The following is a 6,270-nucleotide window of genomic DNA, read 5'->3' on the forward strand; positions in this document are numbered from 1 at the left end:
AAGGTCATATTGGATTAGAATGGACCCTAAATCCAGTGACTGGTGTCTTTATAAGAAGGCTATGTGAAGATAACATAGAGGCAGACACAGAGATTGGAATGATGTGTCCAGAAGCCAAAGAATGCCAAGGATTACTGACAACCACCAAAAGGTGGGAGGGGCAAAGAAGAATTTTTTCCTAGAGCCTTTGAAAGGAGCATGGCTCTACCTTCATTCTAGATTTCTAACCTCCAGGGCTGTGCAAGAAAAAATTTCTGTTGTATTAAACCACCCAGTTTGTGGCAGTTTGTTATAGCAGCCCTGTTTTTAAAAATAATAATAATTAGCAACTGGCATCTATAATTTTATGTTTTTGAAACTGTTTATTGGGTTTTTAATTTATAATAATAATATAGGCTCAATCTATCAAATTAAAATACACAAATTTATAAAGTTAAAAGTAAAAGCCCCACCTTTATACCCAAGATCCCACCCACATACAGTTATACTTTTTACCTTTTCTATGAATATATACATAAGCAGTATTTTTTTTACAAAAATGGGATCATCCTATATATAATGCTTTTCAGCTTGCTTTTAATAATACATTATAAAATATACGGACACCTTTTCATGTCAATATATAGAAATCAACATTATTCTTTTAATAGGCTGTATAATATTCCATTTTAGCCACAATCTCATAATTCCCATTTTATTCAATACAGACAAGGTCTCTGACAATTAATTTCATGAACTGATCCTAGAAAAAGTGCTACAAACCTCATTGCTGAACATCACTATGGTCACCTTTGAAGTACTCCCCTTGGGAAGCTATGCACCGACACGAGCGCCTAGTCCACCCTTCAAAGCAGTTTTGGAACTGTTTTTGGAATGGCCATCAGAGCTGTCATTGTATTACCCTTGATGTCCTGAATGTAATCAAAATGTCTTCCTTTCAATATTTCCTTTGTTTTCGGATAAAGAAAGAAGTCATTGGGGGCCACATCAGGTGAGTAGGGAGGGTGTTCCCATACAGTGATTTGTTTACTGGCTAAAAACTCCCTCACAGACAGTGCCATTTGAGCTGGTGCATTGTCGTGATGCAAGAGCCATGAATTTCTGGCGAAAAGTTCAGGTCGTCTAACTTTTTCACTCAGCCTTTTCAGCACTTCCAAATAGTAAACTAGGTTAACTGTTTGTCCAGTTGGTACAAATTCATAATGAATGATCCTTCTGATATCAGAAAAGGTTAGCAACATCATTGCAACAAGTTCACGAACTTAATTGTCCACCCCTGTATTTATTGTCAGCTATGGGAGAGAGACATGGAATCCCTGTTTTCAAGGAGTGGAAGAGATAAATAAGTAAAAAAGAAATTATATTGCAGTGTGATAACTGCTTCAACAGGCACAAGCACAGAGCAGACTGTGGGAGGAGATGGGAAGGGTGCTCCAGGCGCAGGCAGAAGAGTATACAAATGGCAGGAGATAAGAAGGATTAAAATCCTTTGGGGCAAAACAACCAGTATATCATCATTCTCCCAAGTTGATTGCAAAGAAAGAATGAGGCACACAAAAGCTCTGGAAGATTAAACATGGTCAATTTTCCTGGACTTAAATACACTCGTTTTAAAAAGGGTATACAAAATAATTTAATGATCAGTTAGAATAACACAATGCACTATGTGGCCTGAGTACTTTATCAGTATGATCTGTCCTACTGGTACTTTAAAAGATGCACACTTCATTATCACATGGGTGTTGGCTGCTGGCAGATGGGCCCTAATGAATCACTGCTTAAATTTCTAGGAAGTTTTTTCAAGGATGCAACCCAAGGTGGGGCTCCGGACGGGTAGCATCCTAGCAAATGAGGCCAAAGAACGTAGCTAAGGCTGTATTGAAACAGTGTTGAAAATTTCTTAAGGCAAAATCCTCAAGCTCAGTCTAAAGGAACCCATAGAAGGATGATTTATTACCAAAGGACAGAGGAAAATGATCAGCCTTAATGAAGCACCTCAGAGTTTATGCAAATTGGATCTGATTCACTACTGATCTTGAACTCAAAATTCCCTGTGACTTCTAGCTAATCAACTTTAATCACAGGCGTGCCATTAATGGGCCTTTTGTCTGAGGCCTTGATGTACTGCCAGGCTTTATTATTCGGTGATGGGGTGGGAGGACACTTGCCTACAATTTGGAATGGAGTGGGATAGACTAGATGCCAAGTCACTTCCCTTTGGGAATACCTGAAACCTTCATTCCACCGCATCCTTTGCTGTTCTAGTTACCAGGGGAAAAGCAAATCTAAGTTCTCCATGTCCAGTAATGAAAACGGGCTAAATCAAGCAGGAAAAATTAGGACAGGTCCTCCCCAAATCAGTTCCGGAATGTAAAAGTTACTCCATAATCTAAGTGTTAATACAGTGAGAACATCCCGTGTCTCATTCCGTAGATCTTTGGAGTAGAACTGGCGTTATTATCAGGCTGGCAGAGCTGCAGTCCCATAGGACATGGAAGAAAAGAGCCTGAACAACCCCTTTCAGATAATTATAGCTCACCTAATTTCTGTTTTTAAGTCAGAAATAAATATGTAATGGAAGTGGTAATTGTGTTATTAAGGATAAAGTATCTTCAAATTATTCCGTAATGGCTAATGCCTCAGTAACTACCTGGAAAATTCTTGTAATAAGGGTGCACGCATGAGTTCTGGCTGAATGCTATCTGCTCACCCACAGGGCAGACAGTATGAAAATGCCTGTGGCAATAGAGTCCTTACTGGGACCAACATTTCACCCAGTTACAAAAGCAGTTTATCAGCTGCAAGCACAGAGAAACTTCCTCAGCTAGTTAAGCCTTGCCTTATAATCTCTCATACTTAGTTTTAGAATATTTTCCATTTAGCAGATTCTGCTTCCTGGCCTTATTGCTGAATCAGCCAATGAGAACTAATTTCATGTCTCCTTTGAATCCTGTCAATCTGACTTATTTTGTGAACAGAGAAAATGGCAGCGTCAGTCTAAGCAGTCACATTTCGCAGTCCCTCAGACAGCTTTTCAGGAGAAACTCAACTAAATCACATTGCATTCACTGGGAGGAATATTTATTCAGAGCATGCAGCAGCCAAGGGAGCTGGGTCAGTGGAGGAGCGCTGGTCACCCCGGTGCCTGAGGGGTTCCTATACTACCGGACAAACCTGGCCTTAGGTGCCTCTGACCCCAGGATTTGGATTCTGTGAACTAATAAAATTTTAAAAGCCAATGTATATTTACCAACTTTTTATTTGTCCTGGTTAGCAAATTAAAGAAAACCAAGTGCCATCTACTATTGCTATCGTTTCAGAAAATGACATTTGTAAACAGCAGAACAACAGGAAGTTCTTAAGAATTTTTAAAAATCGAAGCATAAAATTAGCATTATGACATTCACACTATGTTGCCCTTGTTTTTTTCCATTTTTCTTCAAATTGGTAGAAAGTTTCTCAGGGTAAAGTGCCCTAAGACAAGAACAATTGTTTTCCTCCTGATTCAAAGAGACAAATAAAGAGGGAAATGAAACAAATGAATCAGGGCGTGTTAGACTTTTTATCCCAGTCTGTCTGTGTCCTTCCCCAGCAAACATACTCGGAGACCTTTTCTGTCCTATCAACACTCACTACCTCCCAACCCGGACCTCAGGACCACTTCTGAATGCCCCCAAGGACCCCATATTCCACATTGTCTCATTAGTAAGTAGCAATTTATGATATTCAAAACTGAAGACAAATTTTGAGAGAAAAACGCTATTGACAAGCCAGTGTATCCAAGACAGAAAAAAACCCTTATACTGTTGCTATTTCAAGAAATTCAACCTCTAATGAATATCAGTGTTCTCTCAAGTCAACGTAACGTATTTGTTAGTGAAGCTTTGGCCTTTCCAGCATTAATGGTCATCACAAACAACACTGTCACAAAGCTGTCTGATGTTGTTTACCACCATCCTGCTACTATCACGTGGATTATCTCAGTCATTTGCTGTGCTAGGCATGATGGGGTTAGGGAAGTAAATGTCACAACCCTCCTGTACTAGTCCTTTGGAAAAGTTAATAAACCTCTCTGAGACTCTCTGAAATGTGTAACGTAATCCTTCTCAACTCAGCATTATTGTAAAGATCAGGTAAGACACGTAAAAATACCTTACAAATTCAAAGTATGTATATGTATGAGGTATTATTGATATTGCTTTTTAATAAAAAGAAGTGATGAAAAACTAGTAATAACATTTCAAAAAATACCTGCAGAGCAATAATAACAATGATGATGATAATGATGGTGATGGTGATGGTGATGATGATGGCAACAAAAAGTGAAAATAAGAAAATAAATAGCATTTCTCTAGGGCTTTTTGTGCCAGGTATTATATTAAGCACTTTTCGTGTTTTTTGTTTGTTTGTTTTGTTTTTTTATTCATGTAGTTCCCACAACCATCAGGTGAGGTAAACACTAAAGTTATCCTAGTTTAATAAAGGAGTACACTGAATTCTAGAGAATTTGATAGCTTTGCCAACTTCACACAACTAGCATAAAACAGAACTGAGATCCAAGCCCTGATTCTGTCTAATTCAATAAACCCTATGAGTGAGGCTTAGCAAAAGCTACCAAAAAGACCTTTTTCATTTCTTTTCTTTTCTTTTTTAAAGCTAGACTTAGGGCAAAGAGGAAAAAATAAGCAGAGCTTGCCCTAAATCTTCAAGTAGATGGTATAACATTAGCAGAAAAAAAATAGAAATCAACTATTTTTCTTCTTTTTACATCATCAAGAGAACTAAAAGGGTAGAATAATACTACTAAGGAAAAACCAAAAATATAAAATAGAATTTTGAGGAGCCTCAAAATATACATTTTAATGTTTTTGGTTTATAAATTTAAAAAAAAATCAATGGGATTAAATGTTTTGCTCAAAGTCACAAGTAAGGCCACAGCAATGTTTGGGTAGAACTGGTGGCCTGACTCCTAGTTCAACACTGCTTCTACTACTATTGCATTTGAGGGAGAAAACACAGAGTAAGTCACTGGGTTCTAATGAATCAAATCACACAAGGTACTACAAAACAGATTTACAGAATGTCTTATGGTAATTTTTGAAATCATGGGAAATGAGAAATGCATCAGAGGATAGGAGTTGTCTTTAAACTGCATAGCAACTAGAAGAAACACTGTTAATTCAATAAAAGGAACTGCTTACCTGGTTTGCTTACTGGACACCAGAATGCTGTCTTACACAGCAAGGGGAGTTCACAATTCAATTAGCTAAATATCAATACCTAGGGAGTTGCTTAAATTTAAGATACTATCAAAATTAATTGAAAAGTGGTACTCCTTTACTAAAAAAGAAGAATTGTATGCATCTTATTAGATATATATTAGCTATATTACCTGCCGGGATTAAAAGAATCATTAGCCACTTTTAAATAAAGTTTAATAGAAATAATTAAAAATTAATGTTGACATTTCAGTAATTTTCTATAATTATAATAACTACTGCAGGGTTGAAATAATTTTCAATTTCATAACAAATTATTTGGTCACCACATTTTTCATTCTTTGCCCAGGGTACCAATGAATATACTCAAGCTGCTGCCTCATCCTGGCCACACTGCAGAGAGCAGCCCCTGTAAGAGGTTATTCAGCATAAGCCTCTGCCTTTTTGATATCCTGATCATCATAATAAAGCAGATTCTCTCTAGAATCTGCAGATATTTGCAAATAAATAAATAAATAAATAAACAAAGAGATTCAAAGGAATTGATAGGCTCCAAAGCCAGCCGTTACCAAAACTCATTGAAATGCAGAGGGCTATCCCCTTATTTTTGTTATTTGTTAATTGTCTGGATTGTAGATGTTACATTATTAATAATGGTTTTTAAAAATCTGTTATTGTTTCCAATGTATTGTATTCCAGTGTATTATTGTATTCCAGCTCGATTTTACCAATGGAATAGTATGTCCATTTAGGTTCAGCTTTATATTTCAAACTCCACCAGTGGGGGACCAAGCCCCAAAACAGAATAGCATAATCCGTGTAGAACTCACCATTTGTTTTCTTGGACAATAGCTTTTAGTAGATATAGTGTGTCTTTACCAACTGGCAGGCCAAACATCCTTCTAACAGAACGTTATCATCCCTGCCTGTGAAAAAGAAAAAAAATCATACCTTTCTTAATTGTCAGTTGCTGGCCTCCCCTCAGCCCCCATTTTCTCCCAAAAGTAACTTTGGCCTCTCTTTTAAGTCAAACCATTGCCGTACTTAAAAC

Source organism: Rhinolophus sinicus, linkage group LG03 (assembly GCF_036562045.2).
Source record: "Rhinolophus sinicus isolate RSC01 linkage group LG03, ASM3656204v1, whole genome shotgun sequence".
NCBI classification, from domain to species: Eukaryota; Metazoa; Chordata; class Mammalia; order Chiroptera; family Rhinolophidae; genus Rhinolophus; species Rhinolophus sinicus.